The sequence below is a fragment of the Macrobrachium rosenbergii genome, chromosome 12 (genome assembly GCF_040412425.1).
Source record: "Macrobrachium rosenbergii isolate ZJJX-2024 chromosome 12, ASM4041242v1, whole genome shotgun sequence".
Lineage (NCBI taxonomy): Eukaryota > Metazoa > Arthropoda > Malacostraca > Decapoda > Palaemonidae > Macrobrachium > Macrobrachium rosenbergii.
This window is the reverse complement of record NC_089752.1, coordinates 55589641-55604000: the sequence shown is the minus strand read 5'-3', so window position 1 is coordinate 55604000 and position 14360 is coordinate 55589641. Positions and strand designations below refer to the sequence as shown.

The window sequence follows — 14360 nt, the reverse complement described above, 5'->3', positions numbered from 1 at the left end:
TCCAAGCTTTAACTACCGTAATGCCGTGGCACAGTTGAATTCTCTAGAATTGAAGTTTGAGAAAGATCCCAGTTATCGAACCGCTTACGAGCAGGTCCTTCAGACTTACCTCGATGCTGGATTCATAGAGAAAGTCCCCAACCCGAGAGTAGAGGGCCACTACATGCCTCATTTCAGTGTTTTACAAGAGAGTTCTACCACCCCCTTAGGATTGTGTTTAATGCCTCCTCAAAGTCAAAGGGAGAAAGCTCCTTGAATGATTGTTTGTATTCGGGCTCCAATGTGGTAGAGTTATTTTATGGTTTGCTGCTAGGATTTAGAGTAAATTCCTATGCCTTGATCTCCGACATATCTAAAGCCTTCCACTGTGTCCTCCTTGATCCATAGGATACCAAGTATGGTTGATTCCTGTGGTACAGGGTGCCGTTACGGGCGGCTACCTTTGCTTTCAGGGTCGTGGTATTTGGGATCACTACAACTCCCTATCCCCTCCAACAGGTCCTTCAGACCCACTTTTGAGGAGCTGGGAGGGAAGAATTAGCCAAGTCATTTTATGTTGACAACTACATTGCCACTTTTGCTACTGAGGGAGAAATGTGGGATAATTATGTGACAGTTAAACAACTTTTGGATGAAGCTAACATGCCATTGAGAGGGTGGGAGTCGAAGAACCAACTGAGCTTTCTGTGTTAGGAATGTTATGGGATAGAAATAGTGATCAAGTGAGCGTGAAACCTTTCAAGGGGATAGAGGAGTTGTCAGACAACTGGTTTCCAACAAAACGTAGGACCCTTTTTTTGCTGGTCTCTAACTTTGATCCGTTGGGGTTGGCAAGTCCAACATGTGTTCGAAGGAGAATGTTCTTACAGAAACTGTGGGAAGGAGGAATAGGATGGGATGATGTTCTGGACACAGAAAAACAGAAAGAGGTTATGAAGATCTTAGAAGAATTTGTCAATGTGCATAAGTTAAAGTTTAAGAGAGAAATTTTGTTGGGGGAGTCAGAAATTAATGTCTATACTGATGCCTCAAGTAAGGCATATGGAGCAGCAGCTTATGTCAGCGGAAGTAAATGATAAACTAAGTTGTTGACTGGTAAAATGAGAGTAACCTCTAAGAAACAGCTAAGATGGACTATACCTAAATTGGAACTATTAGCCTTGTTGTTAGGAATTAGGCTAGCTAGAAATTTGAAGGGATGTTAAAAGTCAATACAGTTGTAGTTTGGACCAATAGTAAGGTCGCTATAACTTAGATAAATAGCAAAGGAATATGTTTATAGCCAACAGGGTGGGAGAGGCTAACTCTATTCTACAGGGGTGTGGGATGATGCTGAAGTATGTGCCGACCAAACACAATCATTCTTAGGCTATGGTTACAGTGGATCCGAATTCGGACGAAAAATTTTTCGTCCGAATTCGGACGAACAATCAAAATAATGGAATACATAGGAAGTGGTTACACTGGCAGCATCTTTTCGGACGAATTCGGACGAACAATTTGGCGTTTCAAAAAATTTTGTTTTTTCGTCCGAACAGTCACGAACTACCCTTCATCAGGCATGGATGTGGAGCAGTTTATTAGTTTAGTTTTTGAAAAAAGAGGAGTCATTATCTGTCAGAGATGTAAAATGTAAAAAAATATGTGGTGTCATCCTATGATACTCATGGAACTTATTCGGTTGCCTTAGAAGTTCTGGAAAAGTTTATGGTGCTCGCCGTCCATGTTTCTTGTAGTGAATAATGGATTCACATTCTCAGTTCTTCCAACAGTAAGATTTTTAACAGAGGACTTTCCAAGAGGTACAGATCTTCCGTCCTATCACTCACTTTACTTCCTCACCAACTGACGAGATTCGTCCGAATAGACGGAGCACTGAAACCACACAGTTCGGACGAAAATTTCGCACGAATTCGGACGAAAAATTTTTCGTCCGAATTCGGATCCACTGTAACCATAGCCTTACATCTTGTTGCGAGGGACTAGTTTAACAGAGCTGACAGCCAGCCAGTTGTGGCTCCAAGGACCCCGGTTTCTTCATTGTGAAGGTCCTGCCGATTCACCATAGAGTCTTGACGAAACGTTGAGAAGCCAGGCTAACGCACAAGTTGTCGCCAACCTCTGTGAGATATGTGAAGAAACTGCCATGGCTGAACCCGTTGAACTCTGGCCTATGATGGAGAGTATTGATGAATTTAGTGTTTTGTTGGATGTAATGAAATATGTGTTGAAATTCATAAAAAGTAAAGCTAGTCCATTTTTGAAACTTGCTCATTTGGAGCAACGGCATTATTTGCCTTCAGTTTGTAGTTATTTAGAGAATGTATCTAAAAAGCCCAGTAATATTACTAATTCCATTAACCAGTCAGGATTGGTTTTAATTCATGGTGTAATATACTCTAGAAATAAAATAAAGAATGCTCAAGGAAATAAGGATCATTACTGCCAGCAAAGGGAAATTTAGCACAGTCATACCTGAGACATCTACACATCCTAAACATGCACTGTGATGTGAACTCGCTAATGGCTATTTTTCGCCAGGAATGTTGGTGTCCGGGGCGCATATTTCCCAATTCTGGAAGAGTATAGGGATAGGGGAAAATTAGGACCAATCAGCGTTCAGAGTTCGCTTGAGGCAATGACGTCATTATCCAGCATTCATTCTTACAGTGTGCGGGGCTGATAATTATCCGCTAGTCACTATTGATAAATTATAATATATGTATACTATCCGATTTTTCATTCAAGCATTACATTATTTTTATCGTCTAAATAGCTCTTTATTTCTAACAAAATTCAAGTTTAATTAATGATGAAAACCGGTAACAACACTTTATATATTCGTATGATTCATTAAACTGCCCTTCTGAACATGATTCTGATTTGTAAATAAAATTCATTCATACACAGAGCTGCTTTAGTTAAGAAGCAGTCTATCGTTCCTCTCTTTTAGCAAATGAATGTCAAGGAAAAGCTAGCAAATTTCGAGAAATTTAAGAATATGCATTCAAACCAGTGACAGTAGCGACATAACTGAAGTAAGGACGAATGTAAACAACAAAAGAACAGGTCAAGGAATGGCTGGAAGAGTATGCAAATTTCTTTTAACACCTTTTCCCTTATCCTTATCAAGTTACAAGATGGGTCTACCCATAGACAAAGAGGGAGATTGGACAGACACGATAGAGACTTTCATTCATGAAAAATCTTTATAACTGTTAAACAACTCCAAAAGTAAAGTGTGTTAGTATTAGTCAACTTGCAGTGAAGTACACGCCTGGATTTCGAGCTAATAAAATAAAATAATGAATGTTGTAATAAGCTCTTTATTAAAGCCTATCACAAAGTTATGAGCCTAATAAATTAGCATGAGGGGCTACTTCTGTACCATATTACCACAGTTAAGAGGACAATTTTCCCTACTACTAGTAATTAGTTCTGCAACATACACAGACATCAGTGAGGCTCCAGCCCAGGCCTGGAAGGCAGTTGTACCTGCATGCATAATGGAAGTACTTATAATGTTATTTACAAATCAGCAAGTTCTCGTTTCCTCCTTGTATGCAGGGACCTGGTTGAATTTGATTCCAAGCATGATGTTTGAAGGTATTGTTCTAATTTTACTTATTACTTATTTTGCTCCTATACTTCAAAGTTATAATATAGTATCATTCAGAAGTAGAATCTTCAAATAAAGAAATATATTCAGAAGTAATAATTAAAGAGGCAGAAGCAGTAGTGAATAACAGGCCTCTTATGTGTATGGGCGATAGCCACCAGAATGAAACTCTTACTCCCTCTCATCTAATGTGAGTTTCCACGATCCATTTAATGCCTCCTGTTGTCCTGCATGAAGATATGTATCACACGATGACGAAACAGACATGCATCAATGTTTCACCTCACTCGGATCCCTGTGGAATCTTTATCTTCACATCGGGTGGCAGACAGAGTAATTTGAGCCTCCACAGCAGTGGAACAACTTCCTGACTGGGAGCCTAAAAACAACACTAGCTATTGAGAGGAGGAGACATCATGTTGGCTTGACTCGACCAAAGAAAATTAAATTTACTGGCCAGAATTGTAACTACCCTGATGGCCATGCAGAATCATATGGTCAGAGTCAAAGTGCTCTACGAAGGAGAAGAAAGTCTGCGAGCTGTGGAGCACATTGCTCCACCTGAGATGAATGTATACGACAATGATGAGGATGAAGAAAGTGACAGAGAGACAGCTGATGAACAAATCAATGAAGTGAGTTGGAATGAAGACACCAGAGTGTGGAAAGTGAGCGACAAGAAAGTGTTGGTTCTCGGGTGAGACAGAACAATATAGTGACCGTGCTATTAAGAAGTGAGCGAGCAAGACCGAAAAGAAAGGCAGCGATAGCCCAAAGACCTAGAATGTAGGAATGGGTTAAGAATAATGAAGTGTAATGTAAACCCAAAGACTTTGTGGAGCTTGAGACGATCGTGGATAGGATTTGAAGAGTTAGGAAATGATTTGAAATGCAATTTATCAGTATCGTCGCCCTTGTGCTGCTGACATGAGCAGCGCACATGTATATTTGTATTATATGCTCATGTTACGTGTGATGTGATGAACCCCCTTGACGACACGAGTCCTTTACGTGTCAGTAAGTTTCTGAGAGTGATTACTCTCGTGTTTGAGTAGTGTATCTCATGTCATGAGCTACCTTCTATTGTAGTGCTGCAATAGAGCGTTAGCCATGATGAACCTCAGACCCTTGGACCTCACCTTCCTAAACCTAAACCTCCTGGTCCATGAGTTCAGTAACTGTAGTAAAACCTTTCGTGAACAAAGGTGTTTCCTTTCGTGAACAAAGGTGTTAAATTTATAGTATTTAACTTTGTAATAAAACTAAAAAGAAAGCCAACCGAATCTTGCTAAACCTTCTTTTTGATGTTTGTTGGTTTTGCCCTTCAGGCCAGACTATCATAAGTCCACCACCATCTTGTGACCCAGAACTAGTGTGTTGGAAGTTAAAATCCCGGCATGAATTACGTAACTATATCACTCCAGGTCAAGAAACCCATATTCTGAAATTTCACTTAAATTTTGCTTTGTGGAACTCATTAAGGTGAACAGAATGGTTAAAATCACTATCAGTTGCTGTGTCAACAACACTACAAACTTCAATCTTTCGCGCCCTTATACAGGAATGAATGACGGCTCACAGGTACATGCAAACCAACACATCCAACGGGATAACAAATAAACAATTCCAAACTTGGTTAAGTAGTGTACATAATTACATCTTCTAATTGAACAGATAATCACTTCTGTGGAAAAACAAAACCTCGGTAACTTTTTAGTATGAGGCGCAAAACTGGTTACTTAAGGAAACATTACCGAAAGTCAATAAGTTTCTCTTTACGGCCAATAGATGGCACCTGCTTGTGCTTTTTATTACCTAGGTGATTCCAATTCAAGCATACCGAAAGACGTGTTAAATAAACTCATTAATTTGCGTTATTGCTCTAGGTTTTGATATGATTCTAGCTACAGTAACTCTTGAATAAACGAGTGGTGCAAATCCGATCTACGCAATGTTCTATTGAGAATGCACCTTTTAAAATTTGTATCTATCCCCAAACAAATGGAGCATCCACGCATGTTGAAGTGTGTAGGACGATTCATACAGAAGTAACTACTTGCAGAAAAAACTAACCGTTCAGACTACGTTATCTTCAGATCTTTAAAAGCGGGAGAAAGAGAGAGAGAGAGAGAGTTTTAACATTTTTATTCAAGAGATTAAACTTAAACGTGTTCCGGGAAGAGATAACACCTGACACATAAACTAAACGTATTTCGTGATTTACAAGTCAGAAATTTTCATTTAAGTCTGACTTAAGTGTTGAATTCTTATCATTGTTGAAATTGGTAACTAATCCACTACAGGTCAAGAGTCACATTTTGAATTTTTAATCTTTTTTTTTTTTTTTTTTGCTCCTTGAGAAAGCATTAAGATAAACAGAATATTTTAAATCACGTCATCGAATTGTTACATTGATGCCAGAGTGAATTAAATAATAGAACAGAACATTCAATAATACCACCAATCCCTTTGGCCATTCTGAGTGGATTAATGATGTCAGATTTTCAACTGGATTTCACCTAATTGGGCTCCATTTGAAGATATACGTGTGCAGGAGCTGAAATTGACTTATTTGCTTTTTTTGCTGCAATCTCCCGTGCGTTCGAATACCTCCACGGGAGAGACAGCTTCTTTCATTCCTGACTCGAATTCAAGGCTTGCAGTGGTCAGTGTATCCAGAACGTGCACGGAAGTCGAGAAGAGGCCGCCAGGGGTATAGCAATACATTTCGGGTGACGTTTTCAATGAAATTCCCGTTTTCTTTTGGTAAATTTGAACAAGTATGATTGTAAAATTTTATCAGGCTATATTCATCTCGTGCTTTATACGCGCTTTACGAAAGTCTTGGAAAAATATTCATCTCTCGTCAACACAGATAGCACAAAAGAATGGTGATATATATCTATATTCATGCAGAACACGACAGTTATGTTAAGAAAACTAAATTACAAAATTTTGGATAAGATTCCTTTCAGAAGGGAGAGAGAGAGAGAGAGAGAGAGAGAGAGAGAGAGAGAGAGAGAGAGAACTGTTGTTGATGACATAGGGTTAAAAGTTACGAGCTGGGTGATGGGATAATGGGATAAACCCTTGGCTGTGTTTATTTATTATTCGCTCACTGATTTTTTTTTTCAGTGACATTTCTCTCTCACTTAACATTCAACAGAATTCGTGTTCAGTACTTATTCTATGTCACTTCGAGCCTTCTTATATTAAACAATATCAAGATTCAACTAATAAAAATAATAAATTACAATATAATCAACAGAATAACTGATGTCTGATGAAATCAAAATATTTGCACGATTATTCAGACTCGAGTGCAAAGGAAACAAGTAAAAAATGCGCCGAACTTTCTTCGGCGCAGTCAAGTTTTCTGTACAGTGTATAATGCTGTATGAAACTCTCAGCCACGGCCCTGTGGTGGCCTGTGTTGTTGGCACCTATAGCAGTGCCATACGCACGATCATGGCTAACTTTAACCTTAAATAAAATAAAAACTACTGAGGCTAGAGGGCTGCAATTTGGTATGTTTGATGATTGGTGGGTGGATGATCAACATACCAAATTGCAGCCCTCTAGCCTCAGTAGTTTTTAAGACCTGAAGGCGGAGAGAAAAAGTGCGGACGGACAGACAATTAATAACCATCTCAATAGTTTTTTTTACAGAAAACTATATCTCTAGGCATTACTGTGAAAACATGTGGCTTTAGTAATTGTTACATATTGCTGGAGACAGGTAATCTGACAGTGAAGACTAATAAAAAATGTACAGAATTCTGCTTAGAATTTCCTTTGTGAGTTAAATAACTAACAGTTACATCTGATCACGATGACGATTTAAAGTGTTTACTATTATACACTACTTTGACCATATGATAAAGTTTGTTTCAATGCTATTTTGAATTAAGATGAATAGTCATAGGTAGGTCTTTATCCTATAAAAAAACCGAAGTTTCAAGGTATTTTTGTCTAAATTTAATTTGGGTTAGATAATGAAGAGTTCTGCAATGTTACTTTGTCCATCAATTACGTGTCCCACTAACAGCGTTCTCGTCAATCTGTTATGTCGAATTTAGGTCGGTCGTCATTGCTGTCTCTATGCCGAGACAATTAAATTGAATTTTTTTAAAGAGAGCCCGTGACTTGACAAAACTCAATTGCGTCTGTGTTTGCCTTTGAGTTTTTTCCCCTGTTCAAAAAGTGAAAGTGCAAAAGGCAGAATTTCGGAAGTCTTTCCATGAAGGCTTGCGGTATCTGACAATATTAATATGGCCTGAAGAATTTTTTTGCAGATATTATGATATGCTTTTAAGTAATCGGTTTATACATAGAATCGGCTCTGCATATAGCCTATGTATATCACATCTACGGATGCATAGCCTACTCAAGTACAGAACATACATAATTGAAATGAGTGAGACTTAACACGTTTCGTTTTCCATTATTCATGTTCATTTTTAGTTTTATGAAAAGAAAACTATTGTGCAGGTTTGTCTGTCCGTCCACACTTTATTCTGTCCGCACTTTTCCAGCCCCTCCATTTTTAAAATCTACTGAGGCTAGAGGGCTGCAACGGTATGCTGATCATCCACCATCCAATCATCAAACATACCAAACTGCAGCCTCTAGCCTCACATAGTTCTTATTTTATTTTTACATTAGGTTACAGTTAGCCCGTAAATCGTACTTTCTGTAACGATATGGATATGCCACCACCAGGCCTAGTTAAAATTTCATGGGCCGCGGCTCTTTGGCGTTATACCGAGACCACTGGAAAGATAAATCTGGCGCGGTGGCCTTGATTATACGCTGTAGCGTCTGTACAGAAAACTCGACTGCGCTGAAGAAACCTCGGTGCATTTTACTTTTTTTTATTGTAACGGAAAATATTGACATCACGAAAAAGAACAAGACTTTTCTGGTTTCAAAGAATATTTAATTTTTTGCACCTGCTGCCCAAAAAATTTAATTTCATCACGTATTAATATTTTTCATTAATGATATGATTAAAAGCCTTTGACAAAGAAAATAATTTTTCCTTCATTAAAGGCAAGAGTGTATTCTTTGTTATGAGCTTAATATATTATGTTCCTGCTCTGAAGGAGCCTCGTGTAACCTGCTGGTACACCTCATCCCTCATTTCCTCTGTAGAAATCGGTAATCAGCGACTGTTTCATTCCCACTACTGCTAGGTTTTGGAATTCTCTTCCTGCTCCTGCTTTTAGCTTCTTAGTTAAGCCCAACAAGTGACACCAGCAATAAAGGGAAATAGCATTTAATTCTCTCAACACCTGCGCCAGAGAGGATTATATTTTTTTTCCTGGGAGTATTTAACTTTACCAAAAACTTACTCATACGGTTGGAAATTTGAAGGCTATTTTGGAAATTCTAGTTCTGTCACTGTTACAACATCCAGATTTTCTTTATAAAGTATCATAAAACTTCCTGAGAAAAAAGGAAAGGTGAAGTCAGTCAGAGAGGTAATAACTTTTTAACGATCGTAGTGCAAATTCCCGTGCTAGAAGAATTAAGGTTCTGTAGAGAGTATTAAATCATAACCATATAAAAAACGAGAAGGCTTTACGGCGTCATACAGGGTGTGGTCTGAATAGAAAATGAGAGAAGTGAGAGGAGAGGGAGGAACTCGTTCGCGGCAGAAATAAAAATGGAAGAAGTTGGACTGATTTATGACAATCATTGTTCTCGTCTTATGGGTAACATCTCCGCTAATTTCTTGATTTATTTAGTCTCGTTAATGGAAAGCAACTAATTGCTTACTCAGACTTGATGTCTTGCAGTAGGTATTTCCATTAAAGCACAATGAACTGAATGAACATGGAATTAGGAGCTGCAATGCGAATTACGAAGAGGTGGGGTGTTTGCTATCTGGTCAGTCCTTATCAAGGTGGCTATTTCAACGAAGCCTTCACTTAAATCAAACTCAATTTTACGTAATCGCAACCGCTCATCAAATTGCAACGTGAGTGATAACTCCTACTTAAAGAAATCAAAACACTCGCGACCAAGAAAGGCTCTGCAATTCATTAAAGTGACGGTTTATTGTTGGTCTTACATCACAATGATTATCTCACTTGACGCCGGACAAACAAACAAACAGGGCGTGACTACGCAACGTATGTAAATGATGGCTTATACCCACGCCAGCGCTCTTTAAGAGTAGAGTGAGTATGGGAAATGTAAGCACCAGCGGTCCATAGCTTAGCAGCAGTAGGCTACTTTGATGCAAGTTGCAGGAGGCAAATTACTTCGCTGCCCTTTCAGAAAGTTGTTTTTATCTCTCTCTCTCTCTCTCTCTCCCCCAGAAAAACACTGTGCATGGAATGAGAGTCTCTCTTTCTCTTAGAGAATCTTTGTACATGGGATGAGAACCTCTCTCTCTCTCTCTCTTAGAGAATCTTTGTGCATGGAATGAGGCCCCCCCCCCCACCTCCTCTCTCTCAGAGAATCGTTGTGCATGGAATGAAAGCTCTGATAAATGGGTTAGCTTTTAATTTTCCTAAGCGTTTATTTTAACAGAAACAAAGTCCCACTGACTATGTTGGAAAATTTCTTCCATTATTCATTGTAAAGATCAATTACAGTATTTTCTCTTGAATATTAACCTCCTGAGATTCGTTACTGTGAGCATGACAAAAATGCTGACATAAATAACATTTCTTAAACCCTGCAAAACGAAATGTCATTTTCAGAGAAAAATATTCTTTTCCGAAAGATCAACATTTATATGAGTATGTGAAGTTATGTCTTACGAGATTATTAGACTAAAAGCTTTTGTGTTAATCTATGTGATTCTTAATGTTAGTCAAAATATTCCATGAATAATCATGTGTCGGTATTACATTACAGAGCAATCTGAAAATATATGGTTAATACATTACATATCGATTGTAATTATACACAGTTAATGCATTACGGTACAACTATAGTATTGTGTACACTACAAAGCAATTGTAACACTATACAGCTGAAACGTATAAAAATTGTAATAATAAGCAACTACTTAAGGCATATTTTCAAAGGCTTGCAAGGCATCAGTTCCTTCAGACCTTTGTACACTAATTAGTTGAAGCATTTCTTTAAAAAACTATATTTCATCACAGGTTACAAAATGACCGGGTGTCATTTAAACGCCTAAACAGGAATTTAAGAATCTAATTAGGGCGGATGCCATTCGTAAGCCAAGAAATAAGATAATTCCTCGCTGAGTTGTATATTTTTATATCTCGGATGAAGTCTGTTTATTTTATTGCGGCTGCAGTTGAAGATCAATCTCACTGTTACCTTATTTAGTCGGGTACTTAAACCTATTTTCGTTAAACTTGAAATGTAAAAGAAAATAAGACTAGTTTTCATATTTTTTTATTTTCTTTTCACAGATTTTTGGAAGTCTTGTTGCACACACACGTATTCACACACACAAACACACACGCAAACAGAGAGAGAGAGAGAGAGAGAGAGAGAGAGAGAGAGAGAGAGAGAGAGAGAGAGAGAGAATATTTGTGACGCAAAAAAATTACATTTATTGACTGAAAATATTACTTTCCTTACCTCGTGTGCCCGTAATTCCATCACAACTGCATTAAAATCTCTCTCTCTCTCTCTCTCTCTGAATAAACAGCTAAAAAAAAGGCCGAATTCAGGGTGAGATATAAATAAAGATCCGGCACCGCCAGGGAGAACGAAATACCTCTTTGAGATATGAACAGGCATGAAAGAATCCCGGACATCACTTTATCTACCATTATCTCGCCCGAAACATCTGAACTATTGCCGATTATTCCTCTCCTCTTTTCTTTTCCTCTTCTATGGCCTTGGAAACGTGCACGGAGAATAACGGGCAAGAGGGCGGGGGAGGGAAGGGGAGGGAGAGAGGGGGTTAGAGGAGGGGTAGGGGTGGGGGATAAGCGAAAATTATCCCAACATTCCATCTCAACAATAGGCATACGGTATTTTAGTTGAGTGTTCCACGTAGGGTGAAGCCCTTCTGGTATTGCAGTTTATATAACTTCTTACGGCAAACAAGGGATATATACTGAATTTAAGGGATGCTGCGTTTTGGTCGAGTACATTCGCATATTTTATTTCGAAAACTTCCTTTCAAAATCATTGTGATGCAAATGGGTCGATAACTTCACGCGTTTGAAAAATACTCAAGTCCAGAAAGCATGCAAATAAACAATTCAGAAAAAATCAAATGTTTACAGCAACCCTGTGATTTTCTTCATTTTTTTATCAACTCATCAATTTGTTGTTGATTTATTTACATACTTATTAGTTTATTGCCGAAGTACGTTGAATCCTGACTCAAACCCACCGGCTGTATTACATGAAACTCACCCCATACCCCATTATGATTCTCAACAGTCAAAATGATCTCATAGTAAGGCAACCTTTCTTTTGTAACACAATTCCCACCATTTGCTCCGTGTCACTTACCTCGCGACAAAAATATTTATCATGAGGCAACTGTCACGTAGCCACCTCCCCCTCACATTTAAAAAGCCCACTTCATTACGTAAAATTCTTCGTTATCTCATGAACTATATTTCAGTATTTGATCCACTTCATTATCGTTAGGCAGACTTTATCTAAACGTAAGAGAACCTCTTCACCGGGTGGCAAATAGCTTTTATCAAGAGAGTAGCTTTTATCAAGTGAGTAAAGTCCATGTATTAATCCACGCCTTGGACTTGGGACGCCGTTTCCTCCTAGAGTGCCTTGAAGAGGAAGGTATTAATTTTTTTCTCCATGATCGTTGCAACACCAATTTACACTTAAGTAATAAATCACTCTTTGGTATTCAATCAGAACTTTCTATTTTGCACTAACCGCAAATTTTCTTTATGGCATTTCCTTCTTGACCTAAGTAAATCTTTACTCTTGTGCAAAACATAGTTTCTGACATAAATACCTTTGCCACCGAACAATCCCTCTTTACTGCCGTTTTTGTTGGCAAATTAAGGATGGCATTTTGCCGGCTTAAACTCTTGCACTTGACTCGCCTGGAACTTTCTTCCAGCAAGCAAAGGTGCGATGATTGGAGTAAACTTCAGTGGCCCCCTTGGCCCATCAAATGGGATTTCACCTACCTAGAGGACGTTAGAGCAATCCTCCCCCTTCTCCTCCCCCTCCTAACCAGAGGAGAGGAGTGAGCTGATGCTACCAGTCCCGCCAGTCAAGATTTCCTCCTTCAATTCCCTCCTTCTATCCTTCCTCCCCCCTCCCCCTCCTCTTCTAACCCCTCCTACTCCTCCTCCCCTCCTCCATCTCTGCAGCACTCACTAGTATCTCAGTAGAGGTGAATGGTGAAAGGGGTGGACTTCAGCAGTGCGTCGTGCTGAGTGTTCCAACAGGTCGCGAGTGGATTTATCATAGAGAACTGACAGTCATATTCGCTATTTAAGTCTACATTGCCCCGAATTACGTGTGAGTATTCATCCTAGAGCGGCTACTACTAGATTTCTGTTCGTGCAACTTGGTCTGTTTAAAATCCCCCTTCTTTGACAGAAAGCACTTGTTTACTGACACTTTTCATATGGTTGGACCGAGTTGTATAAGACTCCAGTTTTCATTCTTGGCACCAAATACTACTTTAACAAGCTAAACTTGTTTGCTACATCCGAGCTGCAAAAGACCAGTTTTCATTCTCAACACCAAATGCTAATTTGACAAGAACTTGTTATCACACGTTTATAAATATTTCCCACGTCATTTAACTAACTAATATAAATCCAGTTTTCATTCTTGGCAAAAACTGTCTAATTAACTTCCGTTGAAAAACAAAAGTACTGATAGCTCGTAAATGTCCATTTCCCTTGAATGATGAATTCTTTTAAATCAAATATAAAATTACATCCCACGTTATTTTTAGACAATTTTCATATTATCGAGAGGAAAATTTTCATTTGGTTTGTTACACAAGCGACAAAGAGGAATGCTTCCGTTGCTTTTATCTCTGTGAGGAAAGTTCACACCACTTCTGCTAATCGTAGGAATGATAATTCAGTTTAATCTGGTCCAATTGAACATGAATAGTCTTTATTGTCGAACAGTCATACCGGTGAATAATGTTTGCAGTGTGTTCAATATGCACATTTATGTGTGTGCTTTATGTTCTATCCACGTGAACTTGTTTTGCAAGGTAATTGGTTTTTAGACTTTCTACAACAACAACAACAACAACAACAATAATAATAATAATAATAATAATAATAATAATAATAATAATAATAATAATAATAATAATAATAATAATAACAGATACTGGCCTTTGATCAAAATGACACTACGAATCATAACCAATGGTAAATATTTTATCTTCCTAACTGAAGTTTCACACACTTTATAATCATTATAACTTCTTTACTATGGAGGATAACAACACTGACATCTTCCATTTAATCCTTACAATCATTTTCGTGTAAATCCATTTCGACAAATACCAGAGTATCAGAGATAATAAACTTCTCTTACTGTTTTTGTTTACCTTCAACCCCAGAAGACAATTACAGTTATCAATTGACCAAACTACAGTCACGATTACATCACTACCTGTCTAACGATAAGATAAACTGACCTCAAAGTGGCGGCAAAGATCACGGTCTGCGGTCCAGGTCTCCATCTCTTTTTAATCCCGGAGGTTATTTTCACCTTTGGTATTTACCTGGCCATATCGCCTAACTACATTTATGGCCTCTTAATGCCAACGCTAAATGTA

At 38.3% G+C, this 14360-nt stretch overlaps 1 protein-coding gene across 2 annotated transcripts in view; it reads left to right on the top strand.

Annotated features, from left to right (window-relative positions):
• The first annotated feature begins 12793 nt into the window (after positions 1–12793).
• The window catches only part of LOC136843667 (ectonucleotide pyrophosphatase/phosphodiesterase family member 3-like), a 68169-nt gene continuing 66602 nt past the window's right edge, over positions 12794–14360 (top strand). The window contains exon 1 of one of the 2 annotated variants that reach the window (XM_067112229.1): positions 12794–13069. The gene's annotated coding sequence lies outside the window, so the exon portion shown is untranslated. The remainder of the gene's footprint in view (positions 13070–14360) is intronic. The other variant, XM_067112230.1, reaches the window with a different exon arrangement.